Below are 18,179 nucleotides of genomic sequence, written 5' to 3' on the forward strand. Positions count from 1 at the left end.
TAAGACAAGGATATGGTTTCCAGCTCAGCTGAAGTTAATTTGCCTGTGTTTAATACGTTGTGCTATTTTAAATTAAGAGAATATCTCAGTGCTCTTAATTGTTGCATTTAAATATTGAGTGCTGCACAACATTACAGAAATTATCACAGAGCTCTAATAGTGCATATTGGGGCTGTGCAGAATTTATTGTGTGTATTGAGCCCTAGAATCAGATTGTATGAAAAGTGAAGGGGTCTTATCTTTGCCACAGCACCTGCCCTCTGGGACAACATCCGAAGTTCAAATTGTCCTGTCCTTCCTCCCTTTAAATCAGCCTTTCCCCCACCCTTCCACCCCCAAGGCCTTGGCTTGGTTGATTATTTATTTATTTATTTATTTATTTGAACTTATTAGTCGCCCCCTCTCCCCACAGGGACTCGGGGCGACGTACAAAAGCAACAATCAAAACAGTATCATATAGAGGAGGTAAAAATAAATAAATAAATTACAGTGCTTAGAAAAAGTTAAAACCCCAATAACATTAAAAATTTAAAAACTAAAATTAACAGTTAAAAAATGACCAAGGGGTGGAGAAGTTGTAGAGTTATGCCAGGCCGGCTAGTCGAAACAGGTAGGTCTTCAGTTTCATACGGAAGGAGCGGAGGTCGGTTGTTGTCCTAATGTCTGGGGGGAGGTCATTCCAAAGGGTAGGGCCCACCACAGAGAAGGCCCTACTCCTGGGCACCGCCCTCTGACACTCTCTGGAGGACGGCACCCGGAGGAGTCCCTCTCTGTGTGAGCGAATGGGTCGCAGGGATGTATGGGGCAGGACACAATCCCGCAGATAACTAGGCCCTGTGCCATGGAGCGCTTTGAAGATGGTGACTAACACCTTGAAGCGCACCTGGTAGGCCACAGGAAGCCAGTGCAGCTTGCGCAGGAGAGGTGTTATATGGGAGAACCTCGATCTCCCCATAATTACCCGCGCGGCTGCATTCTGGACCAACTGCAGTCTCCGGGTGCACCTCAAGGGGAGCCCCATGTAGAGAGCATTACAGTAGTCCAGGCGAGACGTCACCAGTGAGTGACTGTGCGCAAGGCCTCCCGGTCCAAAAGGGGTCGCAATTGGCGCACCAGGCGAACCTGGTGGAACGCCCCCCTCGCCACGGCTGCCACATGATCTTCCATAGCCAGCCGGGCATCAAGGAGGACGCCCAAATTGCGCGCCCGTTCCACCGGGTTGCTGGGCTTCTTTAGGTTGGAAGACAGTTTGTATTTTTCCCTCTGGGAAACGATTATTCTTGCCTGATTCTGTAGTATTTCTTGCCTTTTTTAATTTGTGAGATACCCAGAATCATTCTGGAGTCAGGCATCTCTAGAAATGTGTTTTACAAATATATAAAAGAAATAAATCCAGGGTTTCTCTACATTGCAGCTTTAAGGTACTGACAAGCTGGAAATGAAGCCAGCTTAAGAAATCTCTCAGCTGTCCACCCCTTCCTCCTTTCTGTCTACTCAGTTGACTTGCAATTCTGTCTGGACCAATGCCTGGTTAGTCAGTTCCCTTGCTCCTCTTTCGATTTTCCATTTTGCTGAATTGAGTTCTACCAAGAAAGCAACATGGAAGTCTAATAAACTATTCTTTCTTTGAAAAACTAGAGAGATGCATGACCAATGATGATCGCAGTGGTAGTTCTCACTTACCGACCACAATTGGAACCAGCAATTCCATTGCTAAGTCGCTACATATGATATCACTTGACCATACCAACTTAGGACATCAGTTCTGGCTATGGTTATTTAGTGAATCCCTGCTGGTTGTTAACCACAACATCCCACGACTGCAACTTGCAACTTCCTGATGGCTTCCCCATTGATCTGCTTGTCAGAATCTCTCTGGGAAGGTTGAAAATGATTATAGCATGACTATGGGATGTTGTGACCATCATAAATGCATGCCGATTGCCAAGTGCCCGAATTGCAATCACATGACTGCAGAGATGCTACAATGGCTAAAATTTTGAGGACTAGTCATAAATCTCATTTTTCAATGCCATTGATCAGTTGCTGCACAGAAGCTCAGTAAGTGAGGACTACCTGTATTATCTCTGGATTCCCACTCCAGAATGTTGTAATCCAGGATTACAGGAGCTCAAAGAGATGAAAATGGCAATTTTGTTCAGTTGAGCTGATTCTAGCCTCCGGGTTCAATCAGAATTTTGTACTTTCTCGAACAATCACATTGGAGGGCTCTGGTTTTTGTCCATTTGAAACAGCGCACTATAGATTTTTATTTGGGGAAGGGAGAATGAATTTATCCCTGTTGATACAACTTTTTCACACTCTTGCTTCAGTATACAGAATGAAATATGAACTGAGTATTCAGTACATCTGGGTTGGAGCAAAGAGGTGAGATGGAAAAAATGTTGTCTCTTTGGGAAAACATGCTTTAACATATATTGTCCTGAGTGCTCCAGTATATGAAAGTATTGCATCTCAAATAGAAGAAACTAATTTAATTAGTACTCAATTGTTCAGTTTTGACATTGACATTTCTAGCTGTTTCAACCTTTACCTTGACTTTGTATAGTGAAGTACAACCATAATATTTCCCGACAACATGATACAATGTATTCATACTTCTGCAACTAATGTCCAAGATATTGTCCAATACCTCTGGAGGGTGTAAAGATGTGGAAGATTGGATGAGCTCCTCCACTGATTGGGTTATTATTCACTTGTCATTACATATAAAAGATGCATCCTGTAGCTTTTTTCAGAAGGTATTCTTGGGGACTCTGTTCCCCTAATTCTTGAAATATTATAAATATATTTCTGTGATTATTTTTTTTGTCTTATCAAGCTTTTGAAACCATGGAAAACCACTAGGCTCAGAGAACGAAACAGAAGAGCTATTCATACACATTTATCCCTGTGGATGTCATAAGATGCTCTTGGAGGGTGCCTGAGCCAACGGTCACAAAGGACTTTCAAAGCCACTGTTGTCAATCCATGTTCTGCAAGCTCAAGGGTTGAAAGCAGATTCTTAGACTGAGAAGATGTACGTAAGAAGGTGCAATTAAGAGAAGAAGGGCTTGTCACACAGGCATGCCACTTTTCTGTCGCTTGATATGTTTGGGACTCCAGAAACTACCTATGACTGTAGTTCCATTTGTGCCTAGCATCTGATTTTGGGAACCATGGCCTTCTTTTAGGATTATACACAAAGTTACTGAATTTTAACTCTAGTTCTTCATAGGTTTTTCCCATTCTTCAAAATGTGCTTGAACTGAGGGCTGGGAGCTGGATGCTCCATTCTCCTTCACATTCCAGTTTGCCCCATCAACCCCCCCCCCCCCATCCCTTCCAGTGTTTGTTCCCTCTCATCATCCCTGCAATGGAAAGTCTGGGACGAAGGGAACTCTGACTAGGACCTAACACTGTTTCACTACTGAGTTAAGAGGCCATAGGACTGAAAGGCAGTGCGAACTGGCTGACTATTGACTGACACAAATGCTGGCCAGGCATGTCTTATCAGCCACCCAAAGCCATCCTGAAGCCATTCTAAAGCATTCAAATGGCAGTGCTTTTCATTGTTAATGTTGTGCATTGTTTTATGTATGCCTGGGATTTTTTTTTTTTTAAAAAAGAACAGCCTTAATCATTCCACTTTTATTTACATGTATACCTCATTGGTGCCCAGAAACTGGGGGCTTGGTTTATTATTTTTTGTGAGGTTCCTTTAATGTTTTTTCTTTTCTTTCCTTTTCTTTTGCCTAGTATCACACGTCATTAATCTCTTAACTTTGTACTGAGTTAGCAACTGTGCTGTTGTCGGCAGAAGCAATAGAGTGCAGAAGGCTATCAAGAGCACAATCCAGTGTGATGAGAAGAGCTTGCCTCTGCCATCCTCCTTTATCCTACTGTGCAATTCAAGTCCTTCTTAAGCCATTATCGGTGGGCATGCTCAGAAAGATGGAGGAGCTCCTTGGAACAGCCCACTTGGAGCTCTTTGCACTGTAAACGGCAAGAGCCGAAAGAACACCCTGTGAAACAGCTCCTTTGGGTTTTTTTTAAAACTTTTTTTTGTTGTTGTAAAAAAAAAAATCCAGTAAATGTACCGATGCTCCAGTTCCCATTTGTTTGTGCTGTTTCCTGCCCGTCTTTCACCTACGCTGAGCATGTTCAAGAACAACAATTCATTGGTGTGACCCATAGGAGCTTCCATTCACCATGGGTAACAGCAAAATGATTCTCATGTCTAATGTTCTATGCAATGAAATTACAAAATTTTAAAGACAACTGTTAATATTTAATAAGTTCAATGTTATGTATAAGGATTTAATTGCAAACGTGCTATCAAGAACCTGGATAGATATATTTATATCAAACACCTGTGTGTATGAAGTTTCCAATTAGTGGCATGCTTCAAGGGACACTTTTGCCAAAGGGTAGCCATAGAGCCAGTGACTGTCTCTGTCTGTAGTAGAGCATGGCTTGCTACTTCTCTGCACGGTTTCATCTACTTAGAATGCTTGCCGTTTGTTCTTTGCTTGAAATTCTTTTTCTTTTCTTCCAGTTGGTTCATCTTCTTTACTGAATGCCATTACAGATTTATGCACTTGTTATCGAAGCCCTGTCGATGGCACCATGAAGAGTAATTATTCCACAGAGCATTACAATAGATTTTATATATTTAATTACACTCCCTCTAGGCCCCTTGACACGTCCTCTCCTGCCGACTGCCTAGGGTTTACTTTTAGGGGCTTCTTGGCATGGTGCAAACCTAATGCACATTCCTCCTGTCCAAAATGTAAATGAAAATCCTATTTAAGCATTCAAAAATTACAGTCTAGAAAAGTATCCCAAGAATGAAATATATTTACAAACATAGCAAGGGAGACCGAACAGGTCAGCCATTTTAATCAACACATCAATTCTACCTAATTCCTCTTTTCTGCGTTCTGAACTTGGAGAGCAAAGGTGCAACTAATAACTGTTAGTACATATAGAACTACTCAGCCTACCTTTCTGAAATTCTGAAAATGTGGAAGCAGAGAACCATCAGGTGGTTAGTTCAAGACTGGAATAAATGCAGTGCCAAATCTGAAGCCACCCCACCTGTTTCCACCAGGCCCTTAATGCAGGGATGGCAAAGCTATTTTCTCCCTGTGGGACTTGATTGAAAGCCAGAATACCATGCAAAAACTGGAACAAAAATGTATAGCTTTTTATACTGAGAAATTGAGTGGAACAAGAAGAAGCTAATATATATTTTACAAGTAAGATTCTTCAAAATGTGGAAAGTTTATAATCTTTTGATACAGAAAATATAGCTTGTGTTCCTGTTTGGCAATGCACTTGGCAAGGATGCTGCAGGTCCTTAATGTCACCTCTGTATAATAATATAATACAAATACATCAATAAGCTCTGAATCACACTGTGCAAGAAGGCTTTTTTTTTCAGGAGTACTGCTGATACATATATTTTAGAAATATCCTTTTCCCACAGAGATTGAAATAAGCTTTAGTAAAGGGAACTGGTAGGCCAGTGAGTAATTTCATGTTAGCCATAGTGATGCCATCCAGGTATCAGGTTTGCACAATCAACAATTGTCTGCACAATCAACAGTTGATCCCAGCTGCTTGACTAAAATTCCTATCTAATACAAATGTACATGAGGATATGTTTCATATTCTCATGCTTTGCCTTTGCTTGCACTTAAGCAAAGTTGTACGCTGGAAAAGTGTATGACGTGATCCTTAGGTAAGTGTGTGTTATTTTAATAAGCCTTATTATTCTAAGACTGTTTTGGACAACTGGCATATAAAGTGATATATCACATCATATAAAAGCACTAATTTGATATTTTGTAAGCAGCATCCTAACAAAAGTCTTCCATGGTTTCTACAAGTTCAAAGCATAGTCTCCTAATCCTGACTCTATATTTTAGAATATATATTCATTTGCCCCTGATTCTGGTTTCTTAGGTTCCCTGAAGAAGCTTTACAAATGCCCACTGGCTCTGTTGATTGAGGTGAAACAAGGCAGATTGAAAATCTATCAGGTGCATGAACCGTGAAACAGTTAGGGCAAGGACTCCACCTTTATTAGCCCTTTGTAAGGGCAAGTGGGAAGCTATATCTGTGGTTATTCAGTGGATACTGACCACAGAATTCAGGTTTTAAGTCAGGCTGCATACATATTGGCTGTATGACCCTTTGCCTGCTCTGTAGTCTACTCTAAAGTTAAGGTAGTCATTTCCTGAGAGGCAGGGCTTGGTGGAAAAACTTGGCTGTGTGTTGCTCCACAATTTTACTTATAATCAGCCAATTTCTTGGGTTTGCACAATACAATGTGCAATAACATAACCACATGCCTTTCATAATCCACTAAATTAAAAGGTAGTTGACTAGTTTGTTTAGTGTCATATGCAGCATTTAAAACTATGGGGTCCTGGGTGCTTTCTGAATTTGGTGCACCAAAGTTACCTAGTTTGGTAATGAAATGTTTGCAAGGACATAACCAAACTCAGAGAGCATCAAGGAACCCATAGTTCCACCTGAGCCACAATATTTATTTTCTAACAGTAGCCTTTAAAACTCTCCATCTGCAGAAGTCCTAGAGGAATTATTTAATGTGAATTCCTGCACAGAGAGACCAGTCATTAGATTCTGTGGTTGGTTAGACCTTGGAAAACAAAGGCTAGATTTTTACATTTAATTGTGTTCCAATAAACTGCCAGCATTGCTCAATTGGTTATTTTTCTAGCAAAAATACAAGATTTAGACAAGAAGTTTATCTTTTGTTCTACCGCAGTAAAAAAAAAAAAAAAAGCTCAGGAAAGCATGAATTCCATGGAATGCACACCTTCCTTGGTGGCAGAGATTTCACCTCAAGCATCTAGTTTAATACCAGTGTTTCAATCTAGGCTTGCAATACATTTTGGGAAGTTATTTCAATTAGAATGGCAAACTGAAGCAGTGAAACCCCACCATTCATTCACTCACTCACACACTGAATGCTGAGAAGAGGGATTTGGTTCCAAATGTAGAGACCAAGCTATCTGGCAAGGACAAGCATGTTTTTTTTTCCACTCAGTTTCTTTCCAGACTCCCAGACCTCTTTTTCTTAGGCTCCCAGCAATGACAAGTGCATAATCTGAGGATGCTTCTTCAGAACTCTAGACTGAATTTGTGTTCCCTATTGGTTTTCTCAACAGTGGCTGCTACAATCTCCCTTGACCCCTTCCATTGTAAATACCTGTACAGTGTGTAAAATAAAAGTCTCACATGGTATGAAGAAAAACAATAATTCCCCAAGAAAACAATCAAGTCACAGCCCGCCTTTGTGGGGGCTCCATCTCACTGACCAGCATACCTGCCAACTCTTGCTTTTGTGTAGAAAAACAAAATCAACAAACAAAGCCTGGTGTTTGTAATTAACTTTTCTGAACTGTTTTCCATCTTGCAAAGCATAGCAGAGTCCCATAAAGCTGTTGTGGCTGTCACATGACATGTACCGTCCATGCGCTCCTCCTGCCTTCAGTTTTGAATTATTTTTCTTTCTTTTTTTGTATTATTTTGGAGGTGGCAAGAGTTCTGTATAAAACCAACAACCCATCAAACAAAAGAAGAAGTTTACAGTTGTAAGTGCAATGACCTTTATCTGAACATTGTAAATGATGTGTGTGTCCTGCTGTGCTCTGTGAGAACTTGTAGTATTTCAGTGTAACACCTCATGTATTGTGATTCCGTATGGCAAGTTGCCCTACAAGGTATTTCTGTGGAAAACAGAATAAAAGAACTTGATATGATTTACAAGGTGCTTTAGCTTAATCTCTGACTCCTAGAAACACCTGAATTTGAGGAACTACCTTAGTAGAGTTTTCCTTAGTATGTGAGACCATTCAATCTCTTGGAGTCCCAAATGAGTAACACCCCAAAATAATAAGTTAAAAAAGTCAAGCTTGAAAACACTAGTCACTGCATTCTAGCAAAATTGGCAGTAAACATTGCAGATGAAGTCAATCCAGATTGCCATGCACAGATTAGATCAAAGTTCACACTAGCTACCAAAAAGAGAACCGAAGCCATCCAGTCCACATTCCACCACCAGCAGGGAAGGTACAGAAACACCAGTGGCTCAAAACATCTCAAAAGGCTGTTTCATAATTCAAGTAGTAAAGAATTATGGTAGTTCTTGGATACCCAACAATCATACCAAAACAACCAGGGAGGATCCAAACTATCATTTTATTTATTGGTACAGCAAATCACCAGACCCTAAAGATCAAGAATACATATAGGTTACATTTAAAAAAAAAACGTGAATATGTAAAAAATCAAGGAGATATATAGTCACTTGGATAGAATATAGGAAGTTACCTAGCAACAAGGGTGAAGCTAAAAAAATTCAGTGAGACCTCTACATTTTTAAAGACTAAGTAGAAGCAAGGGTTTCATCTGTAGTCTGACTTCTTTGTTATGGTTGGAGTTGTTAGGATGAGTTATGACTGTCACTTGTCCTTGAGTTGTTAGGTCTCCTTGGTAACTTGATGCTTCTTTCTAAATCAAAAGGGGTCCTTTTTTGTTCTGTTTAGCACTACTTTATTACAACAGTATTGGTTTGTGGTTGTTTTGAAGCCAAAATGTGCTTAAAAAGTAAATTATCCCTTATGGCCAAGGGGTTTCTCTCAGATTGTGTTTTATTGCAAGTGTATCTGCTTTAAATACTAGCAGCCCATATTGAAAACTAGTCTTCCTACCTTTATTATGGATATGATAGATAGATAAAAGCATAATTAATAGTCATCCATCCCTGTCTGGAAAAGGACAATGTTCATACAAATGGACCCAAAAAATTATATTGTGCCAATCTCAATGGACATTCTCCTATCTCTGATCTATACGTTCCCATAAATCCATATTATACTACAGCTATAATTGATCCATTAATGACACTGCTGTTTAATATGCATAGTTCTGAACTTGTGTTGTTAATATTTGTGACAAATTTTGTAAGACTTAAAAAATATTTGGTACAGATCCAAGTATCAATGGGATGGGATAGTTACCGATGGCAGCTTCATTTACAGTAGTTACAGCAGTCAAACCTTCACATTACCATAACGCATTCAATAGATATGGATCACATGAAAAAATTTGCTGAAATGAAGCTGGTAAAAACTTATTTGGCTTTTTATTGCATGCTAGACATTCAAGCCATTTGCAAACCTGGATGCAACCCAAAGCTATGAATCAGAACAGCTATTAGGAAAACAAACACTGGTCTATTATATGGTGTCTCTAATTTGATTAGATGTTGAGATGCTCAGCATGCTTTTCACAAGTGCATACAGCATCATTTAGCAGGAGATAAAGATGCCACTCTTTTCCAATTTGCTTCTTTCAAAATGGGGCTCCCCACTTCATGTGAACCCTACCATTTTAGTCCATTTCTAGTCACAGAAGGAGGAACAACAGAATGACATTTTATAATTCTGCAAGCAAAGTTCTATAGTGGTCTTATGGAGTTGTTCTTGCTCTCCAGCTATTTAGGAATAAATATGTGCAGAAGTTGCTGCATTGTATTTTCTTTGCCCAAAGACAGGCCTGGTGACAGCAGATCTCCTAACAGCACCAAGGAGAATTAGCTCAACAACCAACTGGACAATTTCTCCCAGAAAATACCATTTAAATATGCTTATCAACAACAACGTGATGAGCACTTCTTAATGATCTTCCTCTAAAAGTGACAGGAATGAGATCATACCAGAAAACATTCAGACATGTAGTCTGGTCACTAATGCAGTGATTAGGAGGACTGAAAGATCTCATTGGCTCAACAATAGAAATATCCTCTCTCCATTTCACAATGAAAACTGCCAGTCAGAACTACAAACATCATGTTCAAATGACAGGGAAGAAAGACAGAGCACAGCAGATGGAACAGTAGGTTGCTTAAGCTATCAACGGAGGTCAGCAATGGGAATCTGATGAAAAGAGAAAGTTTAAAACCATACAATACGTGGGAGAGGAAAATAATAGGGAGGGAGAAGAAAGGGATAGAATTTCTGTAAATCCTTGTATTAAACCCATAATTAAAACAAAAAAAAATCAAAATCATTCTCTTTTGATTGATTGATTGATTTCACCATCCAACTCCAAAGGACTCTTGAGTGGCACTTAATTCTTAGTAAAAACAATGTAACAAGTTGCAATCAAAATAAAAAAAAACCTTTAAATAAAGTTATAATTATATAAGCAGGATCTATTTATATGATTTTAAGACAGGATCAGCAATAAGTTGTTACTGAGTTATGAAATGCTAAATCATTTAAATGTTGGATGAGTTTTTTAAATATTTTTTTTAGTATTTGAGGGCACTTGTACATGCGCCAAAGTGAAACCATGCTGTTAAACCCCTTTATTGTGAAAGATTTGGCACATATGCATCTACACCGGCATATAGAAGCATAGGCATGGCTCATCACAAACCAAGCCTCATGCATATTCATGGACAATATAGAAGGAAGAAGCCCAAGCAAGATGCTCCTTCCAATAGGAAGCCTGCATGAATTTACAATGAGAAATGGCTTTTCTCATATCTCCAATAAATCTCCTCCATCACACTGAAATCTCTTACCCTTATGTGTTTCTGTACCTGGATTTTTCTCACCCACCTCCATACGGATGCAGCTCCTACTCAGCGACTGAACAAGACATCTGCCATCCAGAACTTTGCGTGGCTGTTCTACTGATTAGATTCAAGCCAGACATGCCATTAGCACGTGTCATTTGTTGCCTTCAGCCACACTTTCAGGAGGCTAATTCCTCATGGGATTTCACAGGGAGAAGCCTCTTGACCCCTGAGAGTTTGCTGGCTAGATTGGTGGAAAAGACACTCCCCAAAAGACCAATTTTGCCATCAACATCAGCAAGCAAAGAGGAGATTCACGCCTGCTGATAGCCAACGTCATCTAGTGCCAGATTCAAATTTAGAAAGAGTGGTTGGCAGATTAGTAGTTGCACAGCTTTCCTGTGGGAGTTGTGAGGCACACGCTATTCCCCGTTTTGTACTGGCACAGGAACCTGTAAGCCTACACAGACAGTGCTGGCACACACTGAGGAGAGGAACCCTTTCTTTGCCAAGAGAGGGGCATTCTCTTCCCCCATGGGGTCATGAAGCAATTATTTCCAAGGTGGCAGTCCAAAGTGAGGCACTTCCCATTGTGCAGAACAGTTTTTCTCAATCTCAGCAACTTTTAAGAAGTGTAGACATTAACTCCCAGAATTCCCCAGCCAGAATGCTGGCTGGGGAATTCTGGGAATTAAAGTCCACATACCTGCTAACTTTGAAAAATCCTGGTTTAGAGTGTTTCTCTTCCTTCAGTGAAGAAGACAGTACTCCCTCTTCATGAACAGCTTCCAAGGACAGCTCTCCGTAGAAAGAAGAAACATTGTCTTCTGTTACCTCTATGAAATTGGCTTACATACATCCTGCATCAGCCTTCTAAACCCATACTTCCAAAATGTGTTGGGATAGCAATTCCTAAAGGCATTCTGCTTAGGAATTCTGGGAAATGCAGCTTCAACATATCCAGAAATAAAGAAAGTTGTTCTTTCCAGTTTTAATCCTAAATCCTTTTTTAAAAGTTGAGGCCTCATGAGGTACTACTATTAATAAGCTCAATTATTCCCTTTGGAACTTTTAACATTGTTTATTTAGCTCATTCGCTTCCCTTGGAATCTTTAATAAGTTCCTTTAGGCCCTCCTTTGCTTGTTGATCGCTTTCAATCTCTGTGACAGGATCCCTTGGTACCTCTTTGTCAATCTCCAGTTCATGTGTCACTATCAGATATAGCCCATCAGTGAAATTTTGGGGTAGAGAAAGAACCAGTGAAACATTAAGCAGCCAAAATTCTCTTCAGTTCTATCCTTGCTAAGCATTTCAGGAGGAACCAGGGTAGTGGGACTAATGACCTTATGCTTTTCTCATGTCCCATTCTGAAAACAACCAAAGTACAGAATGACTCTCCATCTGCTAAACATCATTAGGCAGCAGTGAAAACTGTTTATGGTTTCATATTCTTTACTAAGTTTAACTATGATTTACAAAACAAACCACAATTGGCCCAAACCAACCAAACTACGAGTTTTAGTATGTTACATTTAATGTTTACATTATTTTTGTGTTTAACAGCAAGAATGATGAAGCAATTAAATTTTAGTCTCTAACCAAAACATATCATGAAAGCTAAAGCAGTGTAAAATATCCATACTGTCCCAGAAACTATAACCACAGCATCCTAATTGTTGAAGCATGAGCCGAAGGACAGGGACATAGACAAAACAATAGACACCAAATTGGAAGAGGCTTTGACAAATGGCTTTCCACTTTTGATTAAGGAGAATTGCTAACACACTAAATAAGATGCTGAGCTAAGCTTCTAAGTTATAACTACCTCCACAACATTTCGGTTGTCATTCCAAAGGGATCCGGGAAATGCAAATAAGGCAAAATCCCCAGAGCTGTATACACTTTAAACCTAGTCTGGGGAAAATATATATATACTTTGGGCCTCTTCAAATGCAACACCTCTCAGCCGAGGTGGCTCAGTGGTTAGAGTGCAGTACTGTAGGCCAGCGGTCACCAACTGGTGGTCCATGGACCACTGGTGATTCACAAAATTTTGGTGGTCCGCAGAAAAATCTTTGCATTTTTGCATTTTTTTATATTGCACTAAATCAGGGATCCTCAAAATACAGCCCCTAAGCCGGAAAAGGCCCACCGAAGCAATTACTCCCACTCGGTGACAGGTTGGGGTCCTTCAGGCACTTAGCTTGGCTGCCTGTTTAGTAGCTCCAGCCCTCCCGTCCCTCTCTCCCTGGGAGTCTAAGTGCTTTGGTGCACAAAACCTTGGCTGGACTCCTAGAAAGACAGAGTTTGCAGGGGGCCGATCTAGCACCCGGGCTGACTATAAGACAAACATTCATTCTTGGCCATATTTGAGATTCCTAGCTGCTATGGACAGCAAACTTAGGGTTGACCCTGGGCGCGTCTCTCCGCTAACAGGGGGCCAAGCTAAGTGCCTGAAAGACCCCATCCCATCACTAATTCATATTAGTGGTCCACGGGATTTAAAATTATGAATTTAGTGGTCCCTGGGATCCAAAAAGTAGGTGACCCCTGCTGTAGGCTACTTCAGTTGCAGTTTGGCAGTTCAAATATCACCGGCTCAAGGTTGACTCAGCCTTCTATACTTCTGAGGTGGGTAAAATGAGGACCCAGATTGTTGGGGGCAATATGCTGACGCTGTAAACTGCTTAGAGACGGGTGTAAAGCACTGTGACGTGGTATGTAAGTCTAAGTGCTATTGCCATTAAAGCTGATTTTTTCCCCCCTCAGATTTCCTCCATTAGAGCAGTCTTGTAACACTTTAAAAGAATGAATGAATGTCATGCAGAAAGATAAAGTCTCAGCCCCACCACCGAAGCAGTCGTGTATTGGGAAAGTGAGTTGGGAGGGATTTTCTAATCCTGTAGCCCTAGAATGCAGAATACATCATGTGAAGCTGGTGGGTGGGGGCAATTCTAGATAAGCAGCTCTTCACAGAGTATGTGAGATTCATCTATGGAAGACTGTGTATGATGACAGGCAATTTGAACAGCTTTAATATTGCTTATCTCTTTATATTATTTGAGCTTTACCATCAAAACTGTTAGATTGGGTAATGAATAGGCACACACAGGCTTAACGGTAACAACAGCTCTTTATTAAGTACAACAAGTGAGAACAATCCAGCGAAGGTTGAGTCTGACAGCAGCCCTTTTATAGGGAGCTGTCAGACCCTTCGACCAATAGGATTAAACCTCTGTTCCCGCCGGAACAGAGGACCTTGGTGGAAACCACTGTAGTTAGAACAGGTATCTAACATCCCTCCCCTCTTGAATGGAACAATCCTACTTGTTACGTAGTCACACAGGTAGGCGGGCTTTTGGGTAGCTCTGCCTGACCTGTGCAGATCAGTAGGAGGGGTTTCCTTGGACAGGTTGGAAGGACCTGTTTCCTTCGCAGTTCTGCTTGGTGGAAGCTCCTAGAACCTTTCATAGGCCACAGCTGGAGCTTCTAGAGCCGGTTTGCTCGGAGCTCGCTGCGGGCCTGCAACATAACCAGATAGGTTTCCTGGTACCCTCGGGCTTGAGCTGGCCGTGGAAGGAGTGAGTGTTTGCTCCATTTGTGTAGGGCTTTGGCTCACTCATGCAGGAGTTACCTCTGGTTGTCTAAGAGTGGAGTTAGAGAGGCGGCCATGGAGTTGGTCAATATGCCTTCTCCAATTCCTACCATCCTCAAGCTCTAGGAGGTAAGAGCGAGGGCCGGTGATGCCTATCACTGGGGCAGGAATCCACAGAGTTCCCTGGGCGTAGTTGTGGGTGTATACCGAATCCCCTATGCTAAATGTCCGAATCTTGCTTGTGGAGTCTGGAGCAGAATAATTAGGGTGTAGCCGGTCTAAGTGGGACCTTAGCCGGCGACCCATGAGAAGCTTGGAGGGGCTTCTCCCTGTAGTGGCACTGGGTGTGATGTGCTGAATTAGCAAATAGTCGTCGACCCATGTTTGCCAATCTCACGGGCTCATCCTAGAGAGGGCCTCTTTTACAGATCTCACCATTCTCTCCGCCTGACCATTGGAGGCCAGATGGAATGGCGGACCAGGGCATGTCTGTTTCCCTGAGCTGCTAGGAAGGTCTCAAATTGCATGGCTGTGAATTGGGGCCCATTGTCAGAGACCAAGACGTTGGGCAGGCCGGGTGTGGACGAAAGTCTCCGTAGCACCTTGATGACTGCTTCTGCCATAGTGGAGGTCATCAGGACTACCTCTAACCATTTCAAGTAGGTATCCACAACTACAAGAAATGTCTGGCCATGAACTGGGCCAGCAAAGTCAATGTGCACCCTAGACCACGGTGCTTGAGGTCGCTCCCACTCCTTAGCGGGCGCCTCTGGGGGAGCTGGTCTGGACTCCTGGCATTGTGTGCAGGTAGTCACCCATTCTTCGATCTCCCTGTCCATGTTAGGCCACCACACGTAACTCCTAGCCAAAGACTTCATCCTGACAATTCCAGGATGCCCTACATGTAAAGCCTCTAATACTGCAATGCGCAGTTTGGGTGGAACAACGACACGGTCCCCCCACAGTAAACAGCCATTTACAACCAATAACTCATCGCATTTGGCAAAATACATTTTGAAATCAGTCCCAATAGGCCCCTTGGGCCACCCCCTACACACCCAGTTCAAAATTTGTTTGATGATGGAATCCTTCGCAGAGTGACGGGCAATGTCAGTGGACGAGACAGGCCCAGTCTCAAGGCAGCCAATGAGGAGGACTGACATCTCGGGGGTAGGGTCAGCGAGAAGTTCAGGCAGCGGGCAGTGGCTTAGAGCGTCAGTGTGCCCCAAAGTGGAGCCTGGTCGGTGGATGAGACGGTAGGAGTAGACAGCTAGGAAGATGGTTCATCTGGTCATGTGAGGTGATAATGACACTAGGGTAGGTCGATCCCCAGCCAGTAAGCCCAACAATGGCTTGTGGTCCATAACCAGTTTGAAGTCCCAGCCATATAGATACTCATGGAACCTCTTTACTCCAGCCACTGCAGCCAAAGCCTCACGGTCCAGCTGGCTGTAGTTCCGCTCTGTGGCAGACAAGGTCCTGGAGTAAAATGCAATAGGGGCTTCCGTTCTGTTGGGCATGCGGTGGCTGAGGACGGCACCTACGCCGACCAGGGAAGCGTCGCAGGTCAGCACCAGCGGCAGGGTCTGGCTGTATTGTACCAGAAAGGAGTCTGCCGACAGGAGTTGTTTTACTGCAGCAAATGCGGCAGCCTCGGCTCTGCCCCAGGACCACTTCGTGTCCTTAGCCAGGAGATGGTGTAAGGGCTCAGCAACGGTGGCTTTTTGTTTAAGAAAGATGCTATAGAAATTAAGGAGCCCGAGGAGCGCCTGCAGCTTGGTTTGATTGTGAGGTGTGGGGGCGTCCTGAATTGCTTTTATTTCTTGTGTGGTCAGGTGAATCCCAGAGCCATCAATTAGGTACCCTAAGAATTCAATCCTTGGCACGTTAATTTGGCATTTCTCTTTTTTGAGATGGAGGCCTTTGTCTCTAATTCGAGCCAAAACTGTTTGTACACGTTTGAAAAGTTGCACCTCATTTGCAGCCGATACCAAAATGTCATCGAAATAGGGGATGACTCCTGGAATCCCCTACAAAAGCCGTTCCATGACGCTATGGAACAGTCCAGGGGCGATACTAACACCGAATTGCAGGCGGTGACATTTGAATGCACCCGTGCGTCACAATGGTTTGGGCCTCCGCCGTAGTGCCACCTACAGGCAATTGTTGGTATGCCTGTGCCATGTCCAATTTTGTGAAAAAATTTCCGGGGCCTAATGAATGAAAGAGGTGCTGTACAATGGGTACAGGGTAGACGCTTTGTTGTAGCTCTTTATTTATTGTGCACTTGTACTCCGCGCAAATGCAGACAGACCTGTCAGATTTGACAGGTGTCACTATAGGGGTCTCCCAGCGTGCATGATCAACCGGCTCTAGGATTCCCTGGCCTACGAGCTTGTCAATTTCCCTGTCAATTTTGGGGCAGAGAGCAAAAGGTACTTTCCTGGGTTTTAGCCTTATTGGGGCGATGTTGGAGTTCAAACTAAAGGAAATTGGAGTCCCCACATAGTTATCCAGACCAGTGCCGAAGACGTCCTCAAACTCCTTAAAGATAGCTTCAGCACCGTCGTCTTTCAAGGCTTTGATACCGGTCACTTCTAGGCCCAGGGCTTGGAACCAATCTAGTCCTAGGAGGCTCTGCAGGTTGCCGCTGACCACTGTCACTGGGAATTTCCAGCTGAACTGCTTGAACTTCACCTGGAAGGTGCCTTGGCCCATGATGGGGACCCGGTTCCCCTGGTAATTTTGTAGGCGGATGTCAGGGATGTGAAGATGCTACTTCTTTAGGCTAGGGATAGACTGCTTTAGGGTAGACCACGGCATGATGGTCAGTGATGACCCAGTGTCGATCTCCATCTCACATGGGGAAACCTCAATGAGGACTGTGATCTTCAGCTTTTTTGGCCGCCTGGTGCAAACTTGGCTGATTGACGTATGGTAGGTGACTCTTTTGTCGCCCTCTGAGCGCCGTGGTGGCTTCTGCCAGGCCCCTTGACTGGGCCTCTGTTGGTGGTTTGGTGCGCTTCTAGACTGCCAGGTAGTAGCAGGGAATTCGCTCTGGCACACCTTGGCGATGTGCCCCTTTTGCTCGCAGCGCTGGCAGGTTGCGTCGCAGAAACGGGAAGCCGATCTGGCATGGTCTCCTCCGCAGCTAGCGCATGGCGAGAGACGTGGTTTGAATTTGCGCACCGGCTGGGCATGCGGCAGCTGTCATCTTCCTCGCCTTCTGAACTCTCGGGTTCTGCAGCCTCGTGATGTACGCGTATACTCTTTCGCGCGTCTTGACGAGCACTTTGGTGCTGCAGAGTCTCAGTAGATTTTGTTAGGTAAGCTCCCCGTTGGGAGAGCGAGTGCGCAGAGAAGCGTAAAGAGAGTGGTGTGGAAGAATACGCACAAATCAGCATACAGGGACACCGAACAGCTCTTTATTAAGTACAACAAGTGAGAACAATCCAGCGAAGTTTGAGTCTGACAGCAACCCTTTTATAGGGAGCTGTCAGACCCTTCGACCAATAGGATTAAACCTCTGTTCCTGCCGGAAAAGAGGACCTTGGTAGAAACCACTGTAGTTAGAACAAGTATCTAACAAAAACCAATGTTTATTTCCATCTTAGATGTTACAGAAAAGAAATTGGGGTGGGTAGGGAATCTGTGGTACTCTTGAGCCACGCTGGACCAGTGGTTAGAATGCAGTACTGCAGGGCAATTCTGCTAACTACAGGCTGCCAGCAGTTTGGGCAGTTCCATTCTCTACTGCTCAAGGTTGACTCAGTCTTCCAGGTCAATAAAACGAGGAGCCAGATTGTTGGGAGGGGGGATATTCTTATTATAAATTGCTTAGAGGGCTGTAAAGCACTGTGAAGCGACAAAGAAATAGATCAAATAAAAGAGGAGGTGGAGTTGAACTATATATAAGAAATAATTACCTCTCTACAGAAATAGAGCACAACAATTATGAGAAC

The 18,179-nt window shown here is 42.9% G+C and overlaps 1 protein-coding gene across 2 annotated transcripts in view; it reads left to right on the plus strand.

The window, feature by feature from the left end:
- The window catches only part of BSN (bassoon presynaptic cytomatrix protein), a 218,626-nt gene extending 209,854 nt beyond the window's left edge, over window positions 1-8,772 (plus strand). Inside the window, exons 12-13 of one of the 2 annotated variants that reach the window (XM_081936756.1) lie at window positions 2,843-3,040; window positions 3,760-8,772. The gene's annotated coding sequence lies outside the window, so the exon portion shown is untranslated. Of the gene's footprint in view, window positions 1-2,842; window positions 3,618-3,759 lie in introns of those variants that run through there. The other variant, XM_081936755.1, reaches the window with a different exon arrangement.
- Window positions 8,773-18,179: the final 9,407 nt, after the last annotated feature.

Source organism: Natrix helvetica (genome assembly GCF_964273705.1).
Source record: "Natrix helvetica genome assembly, chromosome: 1".
Lineage (NCBI taxonomy): Eukaryota > Metazoa > Chordata > Lepidosauria > Squamata > Natricidae > Natrix > Natrix helvetica.